Source organism: Lithobates pipiens, unplaced genomic scaffold (genome assembly GCF_037356315.1).
Source record: "Lithobates pipiens isolate NorthernLeopardFrog02 unplaced genomic scaffold, aLitPip1_a1.2 Scaffold_13, whole genome shotgun sequence".
Lineage (NCBI taxonomy): Eukaryota > Metazoa > Chordata > Amphibia > Anura > Ranidae > Lithobates > Lithobates pipiens.
This window is the reverse complement of record NW_027507718.1, coordinates 385,544,720-385,567,769: the sequence shown is the minus strand read 5'-3', so window position 1 is coordinate 385,567,769 and position 23,050 is coordinate 385,544,720. Positions and strand designations below refer to the sequence as shown.

At 42.3% G+C, this 23,050-nt stretch overlaps 19 non-coding genes across 19 annotated transcripts; all 19 read left to right on the top strand.

Moving 5' to 3' along the window:
• The first annotated feature begins 2,813 nt into the window (after positions 1-2,813).
• On the top strand, positions 2,814-2,898 carry TRNAR-UCU (transfer RNA arginine (anticodon UCU)). Its single transcript is given in 2 exon segments — positions 2,814-2,850; positions 2,863-2,898. It is a non-coding gene; the product is annotated as a tRNA-Arg (tRNA).
• A 1,115-nt stretch (positions 2,899-4,013) lies between these two features.
• Positions 4,014-4,098, top strand: TRNAR-UCU (transfer RNA arginine (anticodon UCU)). The gene is given in 2 exon segments: positions 4,014-4,050; positions 4,063-4,098. It is a non-coding gene; the product is annotated as a tRNA-Arg (tRNA).
• A 1,115-nt stretch (positions 4,099-5,213) lies between these two features.
• Positions 5,214-5,298, top strand: TRNAR-UCU (transfer RNA arginine (anticodon UCU)). The gene is given in 2 exon segments: positions 5,214-5,250; positions 5,263-5,298. It is a non-coding gene; the product is annotated as a tRNA-Arg (tRNA).
• A 1,141-nt stretch (positions 5,299-6,439) lies between these two features.
• On the top strand, positions 6,440-6,524 carry TRNAR-UCU (transfer RNA arginine (anticodon UCU)). Its single transcript is given in 2 exon segments — positions 6,440-6,476; positions 6,489-6,524. It is a non-coding gene; the product is annotated as a tRNA-Arg (tRNA).
• Positions 6,525-6,945: 421 nt separating this feature from the next.
• On the top strand, positions 6,946-7,030 carry TRNAR-UCU (transfer RNA arginine (anticodon UCU)). Its single transcript is given in 2 exon segments — positions 6,946-6,982; positions 6,995-7,030. It is a non-coding gene; the product is annotated as a tRNA-Arg (tRNA).
• A 1,115-nt stretch (positions 7,031-8,145) lies between these two features.
• On the top strand, positions 8,146-8,231 carry TRNAR-UCU (transfer RNA arginine (anticodon UCU)). Its single transcript is given in 2 exon segments — positions 8,146-8,182; positions 8,196-8,231. It is a non-coding gene; the product is annotated as a tRNA-Arg (tRNA).
• Positions 8,232-8,652: 421 nt separating this feature from the next.
• On the top strand, positions 8,653-8,737 carry TRNAR-UCU (transfer RNA arginine (anticodon UCU)). The gene is given in 2 exon segments: positions 8,653-8,689; positions 8,702-8,737. It is a non-coding gene; the product is annotated as a tRNA-Arg (tRNA).
• Positions 8,738-9,852: 1,115 nt separating this feature from the next.
• TRNAR-UCU (transfer RNA arginine (anticodon UCU)) lies at positions 9,853-9,938 on the top strand. The gene is given in 2 exon segments: positions 9,853-9,889; positions 9,903-9,938. It is a non-coding gene; the product is annotated as a tRNA-Arg (tRNA).
• A 1,128-nt stretch (positions 9,939-11,066) lies between these two features.
• Positions 11,067-11,151, top strand: TRNAR-UCU (transfer RNA arginine (anticodon UCU)). The gene is given in 2 exon segments: positions 11,067-11,103; positions 11,116-11,151. It is a non-coding gene; the product is annotated as a tRNA-Arg (tRNA).
• Positions 11,152-11,572: 421 nt separating this feature from the next.
• On the top strand, positions 11,573-11,657 carry TRNAR-UCU (transfer RNA arginine (anticodon UCU)). Its single transcript is given in 2 exon segments — positions 11,573-11,609; positions 11,622-11,657. It is a non-coding gene; the product is annotated as a tRNA-Arg (tRNA).
• Positions 11,658-12,772: 1,115 nt separating this feature from the next.
• On the top strand, positions 12,773-12,857 carry TRNAR-UCU (transfer RNA arginine (anticodon UCU)). Its single transcript is given in 2 exon segments — positions 12,773-12,809; positions 12,822-12,857. It is a non-coding gene; the product is annotated as a tRNA-Arg (tRNA).
• Positions 12,858-13,985: 1,128 nt separating this feature from the next.
• On the top strand, positions 13,986-14,070 carry TRNAR-UCU (transfer RNA arginine (anticodon UCU)). Its single transcript is given in 2 exon segments — positions 13,986-14,022; positions 14,035-14,070. It is a non-coding gene; the product is annotated as a tRNA-Arg (tRNA).
• Positions 14,071-14,491: 421 nt separating this feature from the next.
• Positions 14,492-14,576, top strand: TRNAR-UCU (transfer RNA arginine (anticodon UCU)). Its single transcript is given in 2 exon segments — positions 14,492-14,528; positions 14,541-14,576. It is a non-coding gene; the product is annotated as a tRNA-Arg (tRNA).
• Positions 14,577-15,704: 1,128 nt separating this feature from the next.
• Positions 15,705-15,789, top strand: TRNAR-UCU (transfer RNA arginine (anticodon UCU)). Its single transcript is given in 2 exon segments — positions 15,705-15,741; positions 15,754-15,789. It is a non-coding gene; the product is annotated as a tRNA-Arg (tRNA).
• A 1,115-nt stretch (positions 15,790-16,904) lies between these two features.
• Positions 16,905-16,989, top strand: TRNAR-UCU (transfer RNA arginine (anticodon UCU)). The gene is given in 2 exon segments: positions 16,905-16,941; positions 16,954-16,989. It is a non-coding gene; the product is annotated as a tRNA-Arg (tRNA).
• A 1,115-nt stretch (positions 16,990-18,104) lies between these two features.
• Positions 18,105-18,189, top strand: TRNAR-UCU (transfer RNA arginine (anticodon UCU)). The gene is given in 2 exon segments: positions 18,105-18,141; positions 18,154-18,189. It is a non-coding gene; the product is annotated as a tRNA-Arg (tRNA).
• A 2,112-nt stretch (positions 18,190-20,301) lies between these two features.
• On the top strand, positions 20,302-20,386 carry TRNAR-UCU (transfer RNA arginine (anticodon UCU)). The gene is given in 2 exon segments: positions 20,302-20,338; positions 20,351-20,386. It is a non-coding gene; the product is annotated as a tRNA-Arg (tRNA).
• A 1,114-nt stretch (positions 20,387-21,500) lies between these two features.
• TRNAR-UCU (transfer RNA arginine (anticodon UCU)) lies at positions 21,501-21,585 on the top strand. Its single transcript is given in 2 exon segments — positions 21,501-21,537; positions 21,550-21,585. It is a non-coding gene; the product is annotated as a tRNA-Arg (tRNA).
• A 1,115-nt stretch (positions 21,586-22,700) lies between these two features.
• Positions 22,701-22,785, top strand: TRNAR-UCU (transfer RNA arginine (anticodon UCU)). Its single transcript is given in 2 exon segments — positions 22,701-22,737; positions 22,750-22,785. It is a non-coding gene; the product is annotated as a tRNA-Arg (tRNA).
• The last annotated feature ends 265 nt before the right edge of the window (positions 22,786-23,050 follow it).

Sequence of the window (23,050 nt, the reverse complement as noted above, 5' to 3'; positions counted from 1 at the left end):
TCCTCTGGGATTTTCCCATGGACTATCCCATCCTCTCGAATTCCCTACACCAATCTATATGGCTATTTCCCTGTCTGTATGCTTCAGGTGATCCCTGCAAACTCATCTATTCAGGATAGTCTTTCCTGCCATCACCTAATTGCTGAGCTCTTCCTTTCTCCAACAACTAATCAACGGTACAAATATTTCTACTTAACATGACCTCCGGTTCCCACTTAAATATCAAAAGATATTGCACTAAGGCACATGCCCAAGCAGGTAAATTTAAATCTTAAACTGTATCTGGACCAGATCTTGAGCTCATCCCTATTATTTAGCAGTGACCATTATTCAATTGTGTTTATTTGTTACGACTTGAATAGTTCCTCAGGCAAGTTCCTCTAACAAAGTCTTCAGAGAGGGCTCTGTGGCGCAATGGATAGCGCATTGGACTTCTAGTTGGTGTAGTAATTCAAAGGTTGTGCGTTCGAGTCCCACCAGAGTTGGTTTTATATAGTCATTCTTCATAGTGATGCTGCTCTAATGCTTTATAAAGTAATGGATTACATTCATAAGGGAGCTTTATTGACGTGGATTTGCTGCACAAGTTAACGATAGAGCCTAGTGGTTTAGGCTTCTCTTGAGAGTTGATATCAGCAAAATTGGAAGTACCCTGTGCAATTCAGAGCAAAGAGAGGGAATGGTAAGCTAACCTGCGTTATATTGTTCCCTTCCCTCATGCCCGGTGCAAGCTGTAATTCTTTATGTACCCTTTTGTCAGCCCCACAACTATTTACTGTCTAAATCTCGCTACCTTCCCCACAATAAGAATTCCAAAGAATGCCCCATTTTTACCAATGACACCACCAAACTTCCACTTCACTCCCGTGATATCTCTCGACTATTGCAACTCCTTACTCTATGGCCTGCCTCTAAACAGACCATTCGCCCTTCAGTCTATCTGATTCGCTACTGCCAGTTGTATCCCCCTTACCAACCATTTACTAGTAGAGGTGTCAGCCACCCGATCTCTGCCAATCTCTCCTTGGCTTCCGTTCTCCCAACAAATCAAATTCAAAATACTAAGGGCATAAAAAGCTTCCCACAACTCTGCCTCTAGCTACATCATTAACCTTATCATATAGTATCAAATAAACCACCCTGTTCTCTGCTTCCAAGAACTCCTGTTCGCTAGCTCCCTCAACACTTCATCCCATGCTGTCCTCTGGGATTTTCCCATGGACTATCCCATCCTCTCGAATTCCCTACACCAATCTATATGGCTATTTCCCTGTCTGTATGCTTCAGGTGATCCCTGCAAACTCATCTATTCAGGATAGTCTTTCCTGCCATCACCTAATTGCTGAGCTCTTCCTTTCTCCAACAACTAATCAACGGTACAAATATTTCTACTTAACATGACCTCCGGTTCCCACTTAAATATCAAAAGATATTGCACTAAGGCACATGCCCAAGCAGGTAAATTTAAATCTTAAACTGTATCTGGACCAGATCTTGAGCTCATCCCTATTATTTAGCAGTGACCATTATTCAATTGTGTTTATTTGTTACGACTTGAATAGTTCCTCAGGCAAGTTCCTCAGGCAAGTTCCTCTAACAAAGTCTTCAGAGAGGGCTCTGTGGCGCAATGGATAGCGCATTGGACTTCTAGTTGGTGTAGTAATTCAAAGGTTGTGCGTTCGAGTCCCACCAGAGTTGGTTTTATATAGTCATTCTTCATAGTGATGCTGCTCTAATGCTTTATAAAGTAATGGATTACATTCATAAGGGAGCTTTATTGACGTGGATTTGCTGCACAAGTTAACGATAGAGCCTAGTGGTTTAGGCTTCTCTTGAGAGTTGATATCAGCAAAATTGGAAGTACCCTGTGCAATTCAGAGCAAAGAGAGGGAATGGTAAGCTAACCTGCGTTATATTGTTCCCTTCCCTCATGCCCGGTGCAAGCTGTAATTCTTTATGTACCCTTTTGTCAGCCCCACAACTATTTACTGTCTAAATCTCGCTACCTTCCCCACAATAAGAATTCCAAAGAATGCCCCATTTTTACCAATGACACCACCAAACTTCCACTTCACTCCCGTGATATCTCTCGACTATTGCAACTCCTTACTCTATGGCCTGCCTCTAAACAGACCATTCCCCCTTCAGTCTATCTGATTCGCTACTGCCAGTTGTATCCCCCTTACCAACCATTTACTAGTAGAGGTGTCAGCCACCCAATCTCTGCCAATCTCTCCTTGGCTTCCGTTCTCCCAACAAATCAAATTCAAAATACTAAGGGCATAAAAAGCTTCCCACAACTCTGCCTCTAGCTACATCATTAACCTTATCATATAGTATCAAATAAACCACCCTGTTCTCTGCTTCCAAGAACTCCTGTTCGCTAGCTCCCTCAACACTTCATCCCATGCTGTCCTCTGGGATTTTCCCATGGACTATCCCATCCTCTCAGATTCCCTACACCAATCTATATGGCTATTTCCCTGTCTGTATGCTTCAGGTGATCCCTGCAAACTCATCTATTCAGGATAGTCTTTCCTGCCATCACCTAATTGCTGAGCTCTTCCTTTCTCCAACAACTAATCAACGGTACAAATATTTCTACTTAACATGACCTCCGGTTCCCACTTAAATATCAAAAGATATTGCACTAAGGCACATGCCCAAGCAGGTAAATTTAAATCTTAAACTGTATCTGGACCAGATCTTGAGCTCATCCCTATTATTTAGCAGTGACCATTATTCAATTGTGTTTATTTGTTATGACTTGAATAGTTCCTCAGGCAAGTTCCTCTAACAAAGTCTTCAGAGAGGGCTCTGTGGCGCAATGGATAGCGCATTGGACTTCTAGTTGGTGTAGTAATTCAAAGGTTGTGGGTTCGAGTCCCACCAGAGTTGGTTTTATATAGTCATTCTTCATAGTGATGCTGCTCTAATGCTTTATAAAGTAATGGATTACATTCATAAGGGAGCTTTATTGACGTGGATTTGCTGCACAAGTTAACGATAGAGCCTAGTGGTTTAGGCTTCTCTTGAGAGTTGATATCAGCAAAATTGGAAGTACCCTGTGCAATTCAGAGCAAAGAGAGGGAATGGTAAGCTAACCTGCGTTATATTGTTCCCTTCCCTCATGCCCGGTGCAAGCTGTAATTCTTTATGTACCCTTTTGTCAGCCCCACAACTATTTACTGTCTAAATCTCGCTACCTTCCCCACAATAAGAATTCCAAAGAATGCCCCATTTTTACCAATGACACCACCAAACTTCCACTTCACTCCCGTGATATCTCTCGACTATTGCAACTCCTTACTCTGTGGCCTGCCTCTAAACAGACCATTCCCCCTTCAGTCTATCTGATTCGCTACTGCCAGTTGTATCCCCCTTACCAACCATTTACTAGTAGAGGTGTCAGCCACCCGATCTCTGCCAATCTCTCCTTGGCTTCCGTTCTCCCAACAAATCAAATTCAAAATACTAAGGGCATAAAAAGCTTCCCACAACTCTGCCTCTAGCTACATCATTAACCTTATCATATAGTATCAAATAAACCACCCTGTTCTCTGCTTCCAAGAACGCCTGTTCGCTAGCTCCCTCAACACTTCATCCCATGCTGTCCTCTGGGATTTTCCCATGGACTATCCCATCCTCTCGAATTCCCTACACCAATCTATATGGCTATTTCCCTGTCTGTATGCTTCAGGTGATCCCTGCAAACTCATCTATTCAGGATAGTCTTTCCTGCCATCACCTAATTGCTGAGCTCTTCCTTTCTCCAACAACTAATCAACGGTACAAATATTTCTACTTAACATGACCTCCGGTTCCCACTTAAATATCAAAAGATATTGCACTAAGGCACATGCCCAAGCAGGTAAATTTAAATCTTAAACTGTATCTGGACCAGATCTTGAGCTCATCCATATTATTTAGCAGTGACCATTATTCAATTGTGTTTATTTGTTACGACTTGAATAGTTCCTCAGGCAAGTTCCTCTAACAAAGTCTTCAGAGAGGGCTCTGTGGCGCAATGGATAGCGCATTGGACTTCTAGTTGGTGTAGTAATTCAAAGGTTGTGGGTTCGAGTCCCACCAGAGTCGGTTTTATATAGTCATTCTTCATAGTGATGCTGCTCTAATGCTTTATAAAGTAATGGATTACATTCATAAGGGAGCTTTATTGACGTGGATTTGCTGCACAAGTTAACGATAGAGCCTAGTGGTTTAGGCTTCTCTTGAGAGTTGATATCAGCAAAATTGGAAGTACCCTGTGCAATTCAGAGCAAAGAGAGGGAATGGTAAGCTAACCTGCGTTATATTGTTCCCTTCCCTCATGCCCGGTGCAAGCTGTAATTCTTTATGTACCCTTTTGTCAGCCCCACAACTATTTACTGTCTAAATCTCGCTACCTTCCCCACAATAAGAATTCCAAAGAATGCCCCATTTTTACCAATGACACCACCAAACTTCCACTTCACTCCCGTGATATCTCTCGACTATTGCAACTCCTTACTCTATGGCCTGCCTCTAAACAGACCATTCCCCCTTCAGTCTATCTGATTCGCTACTGCCAGTTGTATCCCCCTTACCAACCATTTACTAGTAGAGGTGTCAGCCACCCAATCTCTGCCAATCTCTCCTTGGCTTCCGTTCTCCCAACAAATCAAATTCAAAATACTAAGGGAATAAAAAGCTTCCCACAACTCTGCCTCTAGCTACATCATTAACCTTATCATATAGTATCAAATAAACCACCCTGTTCTCTGCTTCCAAGAACGCCTGTTCGCTAGCTCCCTCAACACTTCATCCCATGCTGTCCTCTGTGATTTTCCCATGGACTATCCCATCCTCTCGAATTCCCTACACCAATCTATATGGCTATTTCCCTGTCTGTATGCTTCAGGTGATCCCTGCAAACTCATCTATTCAGGATAGTCTTTCCTGCCATCACCTAATTGCTGAGCTCTTCCTTTCTCCAACAACTAATCAACGGTACAAATATTTCTACTTAACATGACCTCCGGTTCCCACTTAAATATCAAAAGATATTGCACTAAGGCACATGCCCAAGCAGGTAAATTTAAATCTTAAACTGTATCTGGACCAGATCTTGAGCTCATCCCTATTATTTAGCAGTGACCATTATTCAATTGTGTTTATTTGTTATGACTTGAATAGTTCCTCAGGCAAGTTCCTCTAACAAAGTCTTCAGAGAGGGCTCTGTGGCGCAATGGATAGCGCATTGGACTTCTAGATGGTGTAGTAATTCAAAGGTTGTGGGTTCGAGTCCCACCAGAGTCGGTTTTATATAGTCATTCTTCATAGTGATGCTGCTCTAATGCTTTATAAAGTAATGGATTACATTCATAAGGGAGCTTTATTGACGTGGATTTGCTGCACAAGTTAACGATAGAGCCTAGTGGTTTAGGCTTCTCTTGAGAGTTGATATCAGCAAAATTGGAAGTACCCTGTGCAATTCAGAGCAAAGAGAGGGAATGGTAAGCTAACCTGCGTTATATTGTTCCCTTCCCTCATGCCCGGTGCAAGCTGTAATTCTTTATGTACCCTTTTGTCAGCCCCACAACTATTTACTGTCTAAATCTCGCTACCTTCCCCACAATAAGAATTCCAAAGAATGCCCCATTTTTACCAATGACACCACCAAACTTCCACTTCACTCCCGTGATATCTCTCGACTATTGCAACTCCTTACTCTGTGGCCTGCCTCTAAACAGACCATTCCCCCTTCAGTCTATCTGATTCGCTACTGCCAGTTGTATCCCCCTTACCAACCATTTACTAGTAGAGGTGTCAGCCACCCGATCTCTGCCAATCTCTCCTTGGCTTCCGTTCTCCCAACAAATCAAATTCAAAATACTAAGGGCATAAAAAGCTTCCCACAACTCTGCCTCTAGCTACATCATTAACCTTATCATATAGTATCAAATAAACCACCCTGTTCTCTGCTTCCAAGAACGCCTGTTCGCTAGCTCCCTCAACACTTCATCCCATGCTGTCCTCTGGGATTTTCCCATGGACTATCCCATCCTCTGGAATTCCCTACACCAATCTATATGGCTATTTCCCTGTCTGTATGCTTCAGGTGATCCCTGCAAACTCATCTATTCAGGATAGTCTTTCCTGCCATCACCTAATTGCTGAGCTCTTCCTTTCTCCAACAACTAATCAACGGTACAAATATTTCTACTTAACATGACCTCCGGTTCCCACTTAAATATCAAAAGATATTGCACTAAGGCACATGCCCAAGCAGGTAAATTTAAATCTTAAACTGTATCTGGACCAGATCTTGAGCTCATCCCTATTATTTAGCAGTGACCATTATTCAATTGTGTTTATTTGTTACGACTTGAATAGTTCCTCAGGCAAGTTCCTCAGGCAAGTTCCTCAGGCAAGTTCCTCTAACAAAGTCTTCAGAGAGGGCTCTGTGGCGCAATGGATAGCGCATTGGACTTCTAGTTGGTGTGGTAATTCAAAGGTTGTGGGTTCGAGTCCCACCAGAGTCGGTTTTATATAGTCATTCTTCATAGTGATGCTGCTCTAATGCTTTATAAAGTAATGGATTACATTCATAAGGGAGCTTTATTGACGTGGATTTGCTGCACAAGTTAACGATAGAGCCTAGTGGTTTAGGCTTCTCTTGAGAGTTGATATCAGCAAAATTGGAAGTACCCTGTGCAATTCAGAGCAAAGAGAGGGAATGGTACAAATATTTCTACTTAACATGACCTCCGGTTCCCACTTAAATATCAAAAGATATTGCACTAAGGCACATGCCCAAGCAGGTAAATTTAAATCTTAAACTGTATCTGGACCAGATCTTGAGCTCATCCCTATTATTTAGCAGTGACCATTATTCAATTGTGTTTATTTGTTACGACTTGAATAGTTCCTCAGGCAAGTTCCTCTAACAAAGTCTTCAGAGAGGGCTCTGTGGCGCAATGGTTAGTGCATTGGACTTCTAGTTGGTGTAGTAATTCAAAGGTTGTGGGTTCGAGTCCCACCAGAGTTGGTTTTATATAGTCATTCTTCATAGTGATGCTGCTCTAATGCTTTATAAAGTAATGGATTACATTCATAAGGGAGCTTTATTGACGTGGATTTGCTGCACAAGTTAACGATAGAGCCTAGTGGATTAGGCTTCTCTTGAGAGTTGATATCAGCAAAATTGGAAGTACCCTGTGCAATTCAGAGCAAAGAGAGGGAATGGTAAGCTAACCTGCGTTATATTGTTCCCTTCCCTCATGCCCGGTGCAAGCTGTAATTCTTTATGTACCCTTTTGTCAGCCCCACAACTATTTACTGTCTAAATCTCGCTACCTTCCCCACAATAAGAATTCCAAAGAATGCCCCATTTTTACCAATGACACCACCAAACTTCCACTTCACTCCCGTGATATCTCTCGACTATTGCAACTCCTTACTCTATGGCCTGCCTCTAAACAGACCATTCCCCCTTCAGTCTATCTGATTCGCTACTGCCAGTTGTATCCCCCTTACCAACCATTTACTAGTAGAGGTGTCAGCCACCCGATCTCTGCCAATCTCTCCTTGGCTTCCGTTCTCCCAACAAATCAAATTCAAAATACTAAGGGCATAAAAAGCTTCCCACAACTCTGCCTCTAGCTACATCATTAACCTTATCATATAGTATCAAATAAACCACCCTGTTCTCTGCTTCCAAGAACTCCTGTTCGCTAGCTCCCTCAACACTTCATCCCATGCTGTCCTCTGGGATTTTCCCATGGACTATCCCATCCTCTCAGATTCCCTACACCAATCTATATGGCTATTTCCCTGTCTGTATGCTTCAGGTGATCCCTGCAAACTCATCTATTCAGGATAGTCTTTCCTGCCATCACCTAATTGCTGAGCTCTTCCTTTCTCCAACAACTAATCAACGGTACAAATATTTCTACTTAACATGACCTCCGGTTCCCACTTAAATATCAAAAGATATTGCACTAAGGCACATGCCCAAGCAGGTAAATTTAAATCTTAAACTGTATCTGGACCAGATCTTGAGCTCATCCCTATTATTTAGCAGTGACCATTATTCAATTGTGTTTATTTGTTATGACTTGAATAGTTCCTCAGGCAAGTTCCTCTAACAAAGTCTTCAGAGAGGGCTCTGTGGCGCAATGGATAGCGCATTGGACTTCTAAGTTGGTGTAGTAATTCAAAGGTTGTGGGTTCGAGTCCCACCAGAGTCGGTTTTATATAGTCATTCTTCATAGTGATGCTGCTCTAATGCTTTATAAAGTAATGGATTACATTCATAAGGGAGCTTTATTGACGTGGATTTGCTGCACAAGTTAACGATAGAGCCTAGTGGTTTAGGCTTCTCTTGAGAGTTGATATCAGCAAAATTGGAAGTACCCTGTGCAATTCAGAGCAAAGAGAGGGAATGGTACAAATATTTCTACTTAACATGACCTCCGGTTCCCACTTAAATATCAAAAGATATTGCACTAAGGCACATGCCCAAGCAGGTAAATTTAAATCTTAAACTGTATCTGGACCAGATCTTGAGCTCATCCCTATTATTTAGCAGTGACCATTATTCAATTGTGTTTATTTGTTACGACTTGAATAGTTCCTCAGGCAAGTTCCTCTAACAAAGTCTTCAGAGAGGGCTCTGTGGCGCAATGGTTAGTGCATTGGACTTCTAGTTGGTGTAGTAATTCAAAGGTTGTGGGTTCGAGTCCCACCAGAGTTGGTTTTATATAGTCATTCTTCATAGTGATGCTGCTCTAATGCTTTATAAAGTAATGGATTACATTCATAAGGGAGCTTTATTGACGTGGATTTGCTGCACAAGTTAACGATAGAGCCTAGTGGTTTAGGCTTCTCTTGAGAGTTGATATCAGCAAAATTGGAAGTACCCTGTGCAATTCAGAGCAAAGAGAGGGAATGGTAAGCTAACCTGCGTTATATTGTTCCCTTCCCTCATGCCCGGTGCAAGCTGTAATTCTTTATGTACCCTTTTGTCAGCCCCACAACTATTTACTGTCTAAATCTCGCTACCTTCCCCACAATAAGAATTCCAAAGAATGCCCCATTTTTACCAATGACACCACCAAACTTCCACTTCACTCCCGTGATATCTCTCGACTATTGCAACTCCTTACTCTATGGCCTGCCTCTAAACAGACCATTCCCCCTTCAGTCTATCTGTTTCGCTACTGCCAGTTGTATCCCCCTTACCAACCATTTACTAGTAGAGGTGTCAGCCACCCGATCTCTGCCAATCTCTCCTTGGCTTCCGTTCTCCCAACAAATCAAATTCAAAATACTAAGGGCATAAAAAGCTTCCCACAACTCTGCCTCTAGCTACATCATTAACCTTATCATATAGTATCAAATAAACCACCCTGTTCTCTGCTTCCAAGAACTCCTGTTCGCTAGCTCCCTCAACACTTCATCCCATGCTGTCCTCTGGGATTTTCCCATGGACTATCCCATCCTCTCAGATTCCCTACACCAATCTATATGGCTATTTCCCTGTCTGTATGCTTCAGGTGATCCCTGCAAACTCATCTATTCAGGATAGTCTTTCCTGCCATCACCTAATTGCTGAGCTCTTCCTTTCTCCAACAACTAATCAACGGTACAAATATTTCTACTTAACATGACCTCCGGTTCCCACTTAAATATCAAAAGATATTGCACTAAGGCACATGCCCAAGCAGGTAAATTTAAATCTTAAACTGTATCTGGACCAGATCTTGAGCTCATCCCTATTATTTAGCAGTGACCATTATTCAATTGTGTTTATTTGTTATGACTTGAATAGTTCCTCAGGCAAGTTCCTCTAACAAAGTCTTCAGAGAGGGCTCTGTGGCGCAATGGATAGCGCATTGGACTTCTAAGTTGGTGTAGTAATTCAAAGGTTGTGGGTTCGAGTCCCACCAGAGTCGGTTTTATATAGTCATTCTTCATAGTGATGCTGCTCTAATGCTTTATAAAGTAATGGATTACATTCATAAGGGAGCTTTATTGACGTGGATTTGCTGCACAAGTTAACGATAGAGCCTAGTGGTTTAGGCTTCTCTTGAGAGTTGATATCAGCAAAATTGGAAGTACCCTGTGCAATTCAGAGCAAAGAGAGGGAATGGTAAGCTAACCTGCGTTATATTGTTCCCTTCCCTCATGCCCGGTGCAAGCTGTAATTCTTTATGTACCCTTTTGTCAGCCCCACAACTATTTACTGTCTAAATCTCGCTACCTTCCCCACAATAAGAATTCCAAAGAATGCCCCATTTTTACCAATGACACCACCAAACTTCCACTTCACTCCCGTGATATCTCTCGACTATTGCAACTCCTTACTCTATGGCCTGCCTCTAAACAGACCATTCGCCCTTCAGTCTATCTGATTCGCTACTGCCAGTTGTATCCCCCTTACCAACCATTTACTAGTAGAGGTGTCAGCCACCCGATCTCTGCCAATCTCTCCTTGGCTTCCGTTCTCCCAACAAATCAAATTCAAAATACTAAGGGCATAAAAAGCTTCCCACAACTCTGCCTCTAGCTACATCATTAACCTTATCATATAGTATCAAATAAACCACCCTGTTCTCTGCTTCCAAGAACGCCTGTTCGCTAGCTCCCTCAACACTTCATCCCATGCTGTCCTCTGGGATTTTCCCATGGACTATCCCATCCTCTCGAATTCCCTACACCAATCTATATGGCTATTTCCCTGTCTGTATGCTTCAGGTGATCCCTGCAAACTCATCTATTCAGGATAGTCTTTCCTGCCATCACCTAATTGCTGAGCTCTTCCTTTCTCCAACAACTAATCAACGGTACAAATATTTCTACTTAACATGACCTCCGGTTCCCACTTAAATATCAAAAGATATTGCACTAAGGCACATGCCCAAGCAGGTAAATTTAAATCTTAAACTGTATCTGGACCAGATCTTGAGCTCATCCCTATTATTTAGCAGTGACCATTATTCAATTGTGTTTATTTGTTACGACTTGAATAGTTCCTCAGGCAAGTTCCTCAGGCAAGTTCCTCTAACAAAGTCTTCAGAGAGGGCTCTGTGGCGCAATGGATAGCGCATTGGACTTCTAGTTGGTGTGGTAATTCAAAGGTTGTGGGTTCGAGTCCCACCAGAGTCGGTTTTATATAGTCATTCTTCATAGTGATGCTGCTCTAATGCTTTATAAAGTAATGGATTACATTCATAAGGGAGCTTTATTGACGTGGATTTGCTGCACAAGTTAACGATAGAGCCTAGTGGTTTAGGCTTCTCTTGAGAGTTGATATCAGCAAAATTGGAAGTACCCTGTGCAATTCAGAGCAAAGAGAGGGAATGGTACAAATATTTCTACTTAACATGACCTCCGGTTCCCACTTAAATATCAAAAGATATTGCACTAAGGCACATGCCCAAGCAGGTAAATTTAAATCTTAAACTGTATCTGGACCAGATCTTGAGCTCATCCCTATTATTTAGCAGTGACCATTATTCAATTGTGTTTATTTGTTACGACTTGAATAGTTCCTCAGGCAAGTTCCTCTAACAAAGTCTTCAGAGAGGGCTCTGTGGCGCAATGGTTAGCGCATTGGACTTCTAGTTGGTGTAGTAATTCAAAGGTTGTGGGTTCGAGTCCCACCAGAGTTGGTTTTATATAGTCATTCTTCATAGTGATGCTGCTCTAATGCTTTATAAAGTAATGGATTACATTCATAAGGGAGCTTTATTGACGTGGATTTGCTGCACAAGTTAACGATAGAGCCTAGTGGTTTAGGCTTCTCTTGAGAGTTGATATCAGCAAAATTGGAAGTACCCTGTGCAATTCAGAGCAAAGAGAGGGAATGGTAAGCTAACCTGCGTTATATTGTTCCCTTCCCTCATGCCCGGTGCAAGCTGTAATTCTTTATGTACCCTTTTGTCAGCCCCACAACTATTTACTGTCTAAATCTCGCTACCTTCCCCACAATAAGAATTCCAAAGAATGCCCCATTTTTACCAATGACACCACCAAACTTCCACTTCACTCCCGTGATATCTCTCGACTATTGCAACTCCTTACTCTATGGCCTGCCTCTAAACAGACCATTCCCCCTTCAGTCTATCTGATTCGCTACTGCCAGTTGTATCCCCCTTACCAACCATTTACTAGTAGAGGTGTCAGCCACCCGATCTCTGCCAATCTCTCCTTGGCTTCCGTTCTCCCAACAAATCAAATTCAAAATACTAAGGGCATAAAAAGCTTCCCACAACTCTGCCTCTAGCTACATCATTAACCTTATCATATAGTATCAAATAAACCACCCTGTTCTCTGCTTCCAAGAACTCCTGTTCGCTAGCTCCCTCAACACTTCATCCCATGCTGTCCTCTGGGATTTTCCCATGGACTATCCCATCCTCTCAGATTCCCTACACCAATCTATATGGCTATTTCCCTGTCTGTATGCTTCAGGTGATCCCTGCAAACTCATCTATTCAGGATAGTCTTTCCTGCCATCACCTAATTGCTGAGCTCTTCCTTTCTCCAACAACTAATCAACGGTACAAATATTTCTACTTAACATGACCTCCGGTTCCCACTTAAATATCAAAAGATATTGCACTAAGGCACATGCCCAAGCAGGTAAATTTAAATCTTAAACTGTATCTGGACCAGATCTTGAGCTCATCCCTATTATTTAGCAGTGACCATTATTCAATTGTGTTTATTTGTTACGACTTGAATAGTTCCTCAGGCAAGTTCCTCTAACAAAGTCTTCAGAGAGGGCTCTGTGGCGCAATGGATAGCGCATTGGACTTCTAGTTGGTGTAGTAATTCAAAGGTTGTGGGTTCGAGTCCCACCAGAGTCGGTTTTATATAGTCATTCTTCATAGTGATGCTGCTCTAATGCTTTATAAAGTAATGGATTACATTCATAAGGGAGCTTTATTGACGTGGATTTGCTGCACAAGTTAACGATAGAGCCTAGTGGTTTAGGCTTCTCTTGAGAGTTGATATCAGCAAAATTGGAAGTACCCTGTGCAATTCAGAGCAAAGAGAGGGAATGGTAAGCTAACCTGCGTTATATTGTTCCCTTCCCTCATGCCCGGTGCAAGCTGTAATTCTTTATGTACCCTTTTGTCAGCCCCACAACTATTTACTGTCTAAATCTCGCTACCTTCCCCACAATAAGAATTCCAAAGAATGCCCCATTTTTACCAATGACACCACCAAACTTCCACTTCACTCCTGTGATATCTCTTGACTATTGCAACTCCTTACTCTGTGGCCTGCCTCTAAACAGACCATTCCCCCTTCAGTCTATCTGATTCGCTACTGCCAGTTGTATCCCCCTTACCAACCATTTACTAGTAGAGGTGTCAGCCACCCGATCTCTGCCAATCTCTCCTTGGCTTCCGTTCTCCCAACAAATCAAATTCAAAATACTAAGGGCATAAAAAGCTTCCCACAACTCTGCCTCTAGCTACATCATTAACCTTATCATATAGTATCAAATAAACCACCCTGTTCTCTGCTTCCAAGAACTCCTGTTCGCTAGCTCCCTCGACACTTCATCCCATGCTGTCCTCTGGGATTTTCCCATGGACTATCCCATCCTCTCAGATTCCCTACACCAATCTATATGGCTATTTCCCTGTCTGTATGCTTCAGGTGATCCCTGCAAACTCATCTATTCAGGATAGTCTTTCCTGCCATCACCTAATTGCTGAGCTCTTCCTTTCTCCAACAACTAATCAACGGTACAAATATTTCTACTTAACATGACCTCCGGTTCCCACTTAAATATCAAAAGATATTGCACTAAGGCACATGCCCAAGCAGGTAAATTTAAATCTTAAACTGTATCTGGACCAGATCTTGAGCTCATCCCTATTATTTAGCAGTGACCATTATTCAATTGTGTTTATTTGTTACGACTTGAATAGTTCCTCAGGCAAGTTCCTCAGGCAAGTTCCTCTAACAAAGTCTTCAGAGAGGGCTCTGTGGCGCAATGGATAGCGCATTGGACTTCTAGTTGGTGTGGTAATTCAAAGGTTGTGGGTTCGAGTCCCACCAGAGTCGGTTTTATATAGTCATTCTTCATAGTGATGCTGCTCTAATGCTTTATAAAGTAATGGATTACATTCATAAGGGAGCTTTATTGACGTGGATTTGCTGCACAAGTTAACGATAGAGCCTAGTGGTTTAGGCTTCTCTTGAGAGTTGATATCAGCAAAATTGGAAGTACCCTGTGCAATTCAGAGCAAAGAGAGGGAATGGTACAAATATTTCTACTTAACATGACCTCCGGTTCCCACTTAAATATCAAAAGATATTGCACTAAGGCACATGCCCAAGCAGGTAAATTTAAATCTTAAACTGTATCTGGACCAGATCTTGAGCTCATCCCTATTATTTAGCAGTGACCATTATTCAATTGTGTTTATTTGTTACGACTTGAATAGTTCCTCAGGCAAGTTCCTCTAACAAAGTCTTCAGAGAGGGCTCTGTGGCGCAATGTATAGCGCATTGGACTTCTAGTTGGTGTAGTAATTCAAAGGTTGTGGGTTCGAGTCCCACCAGAGTCGGTTTTATATAGTCATTCTTCATAGTGATGCTGCTCTAATGCTTTATAAAGTAATGGATTACATTCATAAGGGAGCTTTATTGACGTGGATTTGCTGCACAAGTTAACGATAGAGCCTAGTGGTTTAGGCTTCTCTTGAGAGTTGATATCAGCAAAATTGGAAGTACCCTGTGCAATTCAGAGCAAAGAGAGGGAATGGTAAGCTAACCTGCGTTATATTGTTCCCTTCCCTCATGCCCGGTGCAAGCTGTAATTCTTTATGTACCCTTTTGTCAGCCCCACAACTATTTACTGTCTAAATCTCGCTACCTTCCCCACAATAAGAATTCCAAAGAATGCCCCATTTTTACCAATGACACCACCAAACTTCCACTTCACTCCCGTGATATCTCTCGACTATTGCAACTCCTTACTCTATGGCCTGCCTCTAAACAGACCATTCCCCCTTCAGTCTATCTGATTCGCTACTGCCAGTTGTATCCCCCTTACCAACCATTTACTAGTAGAGGTGTCAGCCACCCGATCTCTGCCAATCTCTCCTTGGCTTCCGTTCTCCCAACAAATCAAATTCAAAATACTAAGGGCATAAAAAGCTTCCCACAACTCTGCCTCTAGCTACATCATTAACCTTATCATATAGTATCAAATAAACCACCCTGTTCTCTGCTTCCAAGAACTCCTGTTCGCTAGCTCCCTCAACACTTCATCCCATGCTGTCCTCTGGGATTTTCCCATGGACTATCCCATCCTCTCAGATTCCCTACACCAATCTATATGGCTATTTCCCTGTCTGTATGCTTCAGGTGATCCCTGCAAACTCATCTATTCAGGATAGTCTTTCCTGCCATCACCTAATTGCTGAGCTCTTCCTTTCTCCAACAACTAATCAACGGTACAAAGATTTCTACTTAACATGACCTCCGGTTCCCACTTAAATATCAAAAGATATTGCACTAAGGCACATGCCCAAGCAGGTAAATTTAAATCTTAAACTGTATCTGGACCAGATCTTGAGCTCATCCCTATTATTTAGCAGTGACCATTATTCAATTGTGTTTATTTGTTACGACTTGAATAGTTCCTCAGGCAAGTTCCTCAGGCAAGTTCCTCTAACAAAGTCTTCAGAGAGGGCTCTGTGGCGCAATGGTTAGCGCATTGGACTTCTAGTTGGTGTAGTAATTCAAAGGTTGTGGGTTCGAGTCCCACCAGAGTTGGTTTTATATAGTCATTCTTCATAGTGATGCTGCTCTAATGCTTTATAAAGTAATGGATTACATTCATAAGGGAGCTTTATTGACGTGGATTTGCTGCACAAGTTAACGATAGAGCCTAGTGGTTTAGGCTTCTCTTGAGAGTTGATATCAGCAAAATTGGAAGTACCCTGTGCAATTCAGAGCAAAGAGAGGGAATGGTAAGCTAACCTGCGTTATATTGTTCCCTTCCCTCATGCCCGGTGCAAGCTGTAATTCTTTATGTACCCTTTTGTCAGCCCCACAACTATTTACTGTCTAAATCTCGCTACCTTCCCCACAATAAAAATTCCAAAGAATGCCCCATTTTTACCAATGACACCACCAAACTTCCACTTCACTCCCGTGATATCTCTCGACTATTGCAACTCCTTACTCTATGGCCTGCCTCTAAACAGACCATTCCCCCTTCAGTCTATCTGATTCGCTACTGCCAGTTGTATCCCCCTTACCAACCATTTACTAGTAGAGGTGTCAGCCACCCGATCTCTGCCAATCTCTCCTTGGCTTCCGTTCTCCCAACAAATCAAATTCAAAATACTAAGGGCATAAAAAGCTTCCCACAACTCTGCCTCTAGCTACATCATTAACCTTATCATATAGTATCAAATAAACCACCCCGTTCTCTGCTTCCAAGAACTCCTGTTCGCTAGCTCCCTCAACACTTCATCCCATGCTGTCCTCTGGGATTTTCCCATGGACTATCCCATCCTCTCAGATTCCCTACACCAATCTATATGGCTATTTCCCTGTCTGTATGCTTCAGGTGATCCCTGCAAACTCATCTATTCAGGATAGTCTTTCCTGCCATCACCTAATTGCTGAGCTCTTCCTTTCTCCAACAACTAATCAACGGTACAAATATTTCTACTTAACATGACCTCCGGTTCCCACTTAAATATCAAAAGATATTGCACTAAGGCACATGCCCAAGCAGGTAAATTTAAATCTTAAACTGTATCTGGACCAGATCTTGAGCTCATCCCTATTATTTAGCAGTGACCATTATTCAATTGTGTTTATTTGTTATGACTTGAATAGTTCCTCAGGCAAGTTCCTCTAACAAAGTCTTCAGAGAGGGCTCTGTGGCGCAATGGATAGCGCATTGGACTTCTAGTTGGTGTAGTAATTCAAAGGTTGTGGGTTCGAGTCCCACCAGAGTCGGTTTTATATAGTCATTCTTCATAGTGATGCTGCTCTAATGCTTTATAAAGTAATGGATTACATTCATAAGGGAGCTTTATTGACGTGGATTTGCTGCACAAGTTAACGATAGAGCCTAGTGGTTTAGGCTTCTCTTGAGAGTTGATATCTGCAAAATTGGAAGTACCCTGTGCAATTCAGAGCAAAGAGAGGGAATGGTAAGCTAACCTGCGTTATATTGTTCCCTTCCCTCATGCCCGGTGCAAGCTGTAATTCTTTATGTACCCTTTTGTCAGCCCCACAACTATTTACTGTCTAAATCTCGCTACCTTCCCCACAATAAGAATTCCAAAGAATGCCCCATTTTTACCAATGACACCACCAAACTTCCACTTCACTCCCGTGATATCTCTCGACTATTGCAACTCCTTACTCTATGGCCTGCCTCTAAACAGACCATTCCCCCTTCAGTCTATTTGATTCGCTACTGCCAGTTGTATCCCCCTTACCAACCATTTACTAGTAGAGGTGTCAGCCACCCGATCTCTGCCAATCTCTCCTTGGCTTCCGTTCTCCCAACAAATCAAATTCAAAATACTAAGGGCATAAAAAGCTTCCCACAACTCTGCCTCTAGCTACATCATTAACCTTATCATATAGTATCAAATAAACCACCCTGTTCTCTGCTTCCAAGAACTCCTGTTCGCTAGCTCCCTCAACACTTCATCCCATGCTGTCCTCTGGGATTTTCCCATGGACTATCCCATCCTCTCAGATTCCCTACACCAATCTATATGGCTATTTCCCTGTCTGTATGCTTCAGGTGATCCCTGCAAACTCATCTATTCAGGATAGTCTTTCCTGCCATCACCTAATTGCTGAGCTCTTCCTTTCTCCAACAACTAATCAACGGTACAAATATTTCTACTTAACATGACCTCCGGTTCCCACTTAAATATCAAAAGATATTGCACTAAGGCACATGCCCAAGCAGGTAAATTTAAATCTTAAACTGTATCTGGACCAGATCTTGAGCTCATCCCTATTATTTAGCAGTGACCATTATTCAATTGTGTTTATTTGTTACGACTTGAATAGTTCCTCAGGCAAGTTCCTCTAACAAAGTCTTCAGAGAGGGCTCTGTGGCGCAATGGATAGCGCATTGGACTTCTAGTTGGTGTAGTAATTCAAAGGTTGTGGGTTCGAGTCCCACCAGAGTCGGTTTTATATAGTCATTCTTCATAGTGATGCTGCTCTAATGCTTTATAAAGTAATGGATTACATTCATAAGGGAGCTTTATTGACGTGGATTTGCTGCACAAGTTAACGATAGAGCCTAGTGGTTTAGGCTTCTCTTGAGAGTTGATATCAGCAAAATTGGAAGTACCCTGTGCAATTCAGAGCAAAGAGAGGGAATGGTAAGCTAACCTGCGTTATATTGTTCCCTTCCCTCATGCCCGGTGCAAGCTGTAATTCTTTATGTACCCTTTTGTCAGCCCCACAACTATTTACTGTCTAAATCTCGCTACCTTCCCCACAATAAGAATTCCAAAGAATGCCCCATTTTTACCAATGACACCACCAAACTTCCACTTCACTCCCGTGATATCTCTCGACTATTGCAACTCCTTACTCTGTGGCCTGCCTCTAAATAGACCATTCCCCCTTCAGTCTATCTGATTCGCTACTGCCAGTTGTATCCCCCTTACCAACCATTTACTAGTAGAGGTGTCAGCCACCCGATCTCTGCCAATCTCTCCTTGACTTCCGTTCTCCCAACAAATCAAATTCAAAATACTAAGGGCATAAAAAGCTTCCCACAACTCTGCCTCTAGCTACATCATTAACCTTATCATATAGTATCAAATAAACCACCCTGTTCTCTGCTTCCAAGAACTCCTGTTCGCTAGCTCCCTCAACACTTCATCCCATGCTGTCCTCTGGGATTTTCCCATGGACTATCCCATCCTCTCAGATTCCCTACACCAATCTATATGGCTATTTCCCATTCTGTATGCTTCAGGTGATCCCTGCAAACTCATCTATTCAGGATAGTCTTTCCTGCCATCACCTAATTGCTGAGCTCTTCCTTTCTCCAACAACTAATCAACGGTACAAATATTTCTACTTAACATGACCTCCGGTTCCCACTTAAATATCAAAAGATATTGCACTAAGGCACATGCCCAAGCAGGTAAATTTAAATCTTAAACTGTATCTGGACCAGATCTTGAGCTCATCCCTATTATTTAGCAGTGACCATTATTCAATTGTGTTTATTTGTTACGACTTGAATAGTTCCTCAGGCAAGTTCCTCTAACAAAGTCTTCAGCCTAGTGGTTTAGGCTTCTCTTGAGAGTTGATATCAGCAAAATTGGAAGTACCCTGTGCAATTCAGAGCAAAGAGAGGGAATGGTAAGCTAACCTGCGTTATATTGTTCCCTTCCCTCATGCCCGGTGCAAGCTGTAATTCTTTATGTACCCTTTTGTCAGCCCCACAACTATTTACTGTCTAAATCTCGCTACCTTCCCCACAATAAGAATTCCAAAGAATGCCCCATTTTTACCAATGACACCACCAAACTTCCACTTCACTCCCGTGATATCTCTCGACTATTGCAACTCCTTACTCTATGGCCTGCCTCTAAACAGACCATTCCCCCTTCAGTCTATCTGATTCGCTACTGCCAGTTGTATCCCCCTTACCAACCATTTACTAGTAGAGGTGTCAGCCACCCGATCTCTGCCAATCTCTCCTTGGCTTCCGTTCTCCCAACAAATCAAATTCAAAATACTAAGGGCATAAAAAGCTTCCCACAACTCTGCCTCTAGCTACATCATTAACCTTATCATATAGTATCAAATAAACCACCCTGTTCTCTGCTTCCAAGAACTCCTGTTCGCTAGCTCCCTCAACACTTCATCCCATGCTGTCCTCTGGGATGTTCCCATGGACTATCCCATCCTCTCAGATTCCCTACACCAATCTATATGGCTATTTCCCTGTCTGTATGCTTCAGGTGATCCCTGCAAACTCATCTATTCAGGATAGTCTTTCCTGCCATCACCTAATTGCTGAGCTCTTCCTTTCTCCAACAACTAATCAACGGTACAAATATTTCTACTTAACATGACCTCCGGTTCCCACTTAAATATCAAAAGATATTGCACTAAGGCACATGCCCAAGCAGGTAAATTTAAATCTTAAACTGTATCTGGACCAGATCTTGAGCTCATCCCTATTATTTAGCAGTGACCATTATTCAATTGTGTTTATTTGTTACGACTTGAATAGTTCCTCAGGCAAGTTCCTCTAACAAAGCCTTCAGAGAGGGCTCTGTGGCGCAATGGATAGCACATTGGACTTCTAGTTGGTGTAGTAATTCAAAGGTTGTGGGTTCGAGTCCCACCAGAGTCGGTTTTATATAGTCATTCTTCATAGTGATGCTGCTCTAATGCTTTATAAAGTAATGGATTACATTCATAAGGGAGCTTTATTGACGTGGATTTGCTGCACAAGTTAACGATAGAGCCTAGTGGTTTAGGCTTCTCTTGAGAGTTGATATCAGCAAAATTGGAAGTACCCTGTGCAATTCAGAGCAAAGAGAGGGAATGGTAAGCTAACCTGCGTTATATTGTTCCCTTCCCTCATGCCCGGTGCAAGCTGTAATTCTTTATGTACCCTTTTGTCAGCCCCACAACTATTTACTGTCTAAATCTCGCTACCTTCCCCACAATAAGAATTCCAAAGAATGCCCCATTTTTACCAATGACACCACCAAACTTCCACTTCACTCCCGTGATATCTCTCGACTATTGCAACTCCTTACTCTATGGCCTGCCTCTAAACAGACCATTCCCCCTTCAGTCTATCTGATTCGCTACTGCCAGTTGTATCCCCCTTACCAACCATTTACTAGTAGAGGTGTCAGCCACCCGATCTCTGCCAATCTCTCCTTGGCTTCCGTTCTCCCAACAAATCAAATTCAAAATACTAAGGGCATAAAAAGCTTCCCACAACTCTGCCTCTAGCTACATCATTACCTTATCATATAGTATCAAATAAACCACCCTGTTCTCTGCTTCCAAGAACGCCTGTTCGCTAGCTCCCTCAACACTTCATCCCATGCTGTCCTCTGGGATTTTCCCATGGACTATCCCATCCTCTCGAATTCCCTACACCAATCTATATGGCTATTTCCCTGTCTGTATGCTTCAGGTGATCCCTGCAAACTCATCTATTCAGGATAGTCTTTCCTGCCATCACCTAATTGCTGAGCTCTTCCTTTCTCCAACAACTAATCAACGGTACAAATATTTCTACTTAACATGACCTCCGGTTCCCACTTAAATATCAAAAGATATTGCACTAAGGCACATGCCCAAGCAGGTAAATTTAAATCTTAAACTGTATCTGGACCAGATCTTGAGCTCATCCATATTATTTAGCAGTGACCATTATTCAATTGTGTTTATTTGTTACGACTTGAATAGTTCCTCAGGCAAGTTCCTCTAACAAAGTCTTCAGAGAGGGCTCTGTGGCGCAATGGATAGCGCATTGGACTTCTAGTTGGTGTAGTAATTCAAAGGTTGTGGGTTCGAGTCCCACCAGAGTCGGTTTTATATAGTCATTCTTCATAGTGATGCTGCTCTAATGCTTTATAAAGTAATGGATTACATTCATAAGGGAGCTTTATTGACGTGGATTTGCTGCACAAGTTAACGATAGAGCCTAGTGGTTTAGGCTTCTCTTGAGAGTTGATATCTGCAAAATTGGAAGTACCCTGTGCAATTCAGAGCAAAGAGAGGGAATGGTAAGCTAACCTGCGTTATATTGTTCCCTTCCCTCATGCCCGGTGCAAGCTGTAATTCTTTATGTACCCTTTTGTCAGCCCCACAACTATTTACTGTCTAAATCTCGCTACCTTCCCCACAATAAGAATTCCAAAGAATGCCCCATTTTTACCAATGACACCACTAAACTTCCACTTCACTCCCGTGATATCTCTCGACTATTGCAACTCCTTACTCTATGGCCTGCCTCTAAACAGACCATTCCCCCTACAGTCTATTTGATTCGCTACTGCCAGTTGTATCCCCCTTACCAACCATTTACTAGTAGAGGTGTCAGCCACCCGATCTCTGCCAATCTCTCCTTGGCTTCCGTTCTCCCAACAAATCAAATTCAAAATACTAAGGGCATAAAAAGCTTCCCACAACTCTGCCTCTAGCTACATCATTAACCTTATCATATAGTATCAAATAAACCACCCTGTTCTCTGCTTCCAAGAACTCCTGTTCGCTAGCTCCCTCAACACTTCATCCCATGCTGTCCTCTGGGATTTTCCCATGGACTATCCCATCCTCTCAGATTCCCTACACCAATCTATATGGCTATTTCCCTTTCTGTATGCTTCAGGTGATCCCTGCAAACTCATCTATTCAGGATAGTCTTTCCTGCCATCACCTAATTGCTGAGCTCTTCCTTTCTCCAACAACTAATCAACGGTACAAATATTTCTACTTAACATGACCTCCGGTTCCCACTTAAATATCAAAAGATATTGCACTAAGGCACATGCCCAAGCAGGTAAATTTAAATCTTAAACTGTATCTGGACCAGATCTTGAGCTCATCCCTATTATTTAGCAGTGACCATTATTCAATTGTGTTTATTTGTTACGACTTGAATAGTTCCTCAGGCAAGTTCCTCTAACAAAGCCTTCAGAGAGGGCTCTGTGGCGCAATGGATAGCACATTGGACTTCTAGTTGGTGTAGTAATTCAAAGGTTGTGGGTTCGAGTCCCACCAGAGTCGGTTTTATATAGTCATTCTTCATAGTGATGCTGCTCTAATGCTTTATAAAGTAATGGATTACATTCATAAGGGAGCTTTATTGACGTGGATTTGCTGCACAAGTTAACGATAGAGCCTAGTGGTTTAGGCTTCTCTTGAGAGTTGATATCAGCAAAATTGGAAGTACCCTGTGCAATTCAGAGCAAAGAGAGGGAATGGTACAAATATTTCTACTTAACATGACCTCCGGTTCCCACTTAAATATCAAAAGATATTGCACTAAGGC